This window comes from Brassica oleracea, chromosome C2 (assembly GCF_000695525.1).
Source record: "Brassica oleracea var. oleracea cultivar TO1000 chromosome C2, BOL, whole genome shotgun sequence".
NCBI lineage: Eukaryota > Viridiplantae > Streptophyta > Magnoliopsida > Brassicales > Brassicaceae > Brassica > Brassica oleracea.
The window spans coordinates 16,081,402-16,082,009 of record NC_027749.1 but is presented as its reverse complement, the minus strand read 5'-3'; the positions used below and the strand labels follow the sequence as shown (position 1 = coordinate 16,082,009).

Below are 608 nucleotides of genomic sequence, written 5' to 3'. Positions count from 1 at the left end.
GTTTTGGTATCGGCCGCGGATGGCCTCAACCCGCGCTGCATGGCCGCAGTCCGTGCATTCAGAACACGACGTCTCGGACTCGAATCCGCGGCCTGCCTTTACCCGCGTCATCGTCCGCGTCCCTTGTCATGGCTCCCAGCCGCGTTGCACGTCCGCGGTTCACGCCTCAGAACATGATGTCTCTGGCCGAATTCCGCGGCTTGGCTCGACCTGCGTTGTGTGGCCGCGTCCCTTGTCATCGCCCATCACCGCGGACGACCAGGCCGCGCCTCATCCCGTCTGGTTGGGTCTCTCGGATCAAAATCCGCGGCTCGCCTTCGTCCGCAGTACATGTCCGCGCTTCATGGCCAGTTTTTCTCCATCTTGTCTACTCCTCTTGCACAAACATTCATATCTCCAACTTGAACTTCACCAAACCTACAATACCACATATGCATATGCTATGCACCTAATTGGACTCTAAATGCATTCTAAGTGATTCAAATGAGTATGAAAATGGTAAGTAAGTCATGTAAAATCTCAAGACATCAATTCCCCCAAACTAGACCTTTACTTGTCCACAAGTAAACTTTCAAGGCAAAGAAGGAGAATAAGTTTGAAGGTGGGGG

At 52.8% G+C, this 608-nt stretch overlaps 1 pseudogene; it reads right to left on the bottom strand.

Annotated features, from left to right (window-relative positions):
• LOC106323556 overlaps positions 1-332 on the bottom strand; it is a 5,233-nt pseudogene extending 4,901 nt beyond the window's left edge.
• Between the last annotated feature and the right edge of the window lie 276 nt (positions 333-608).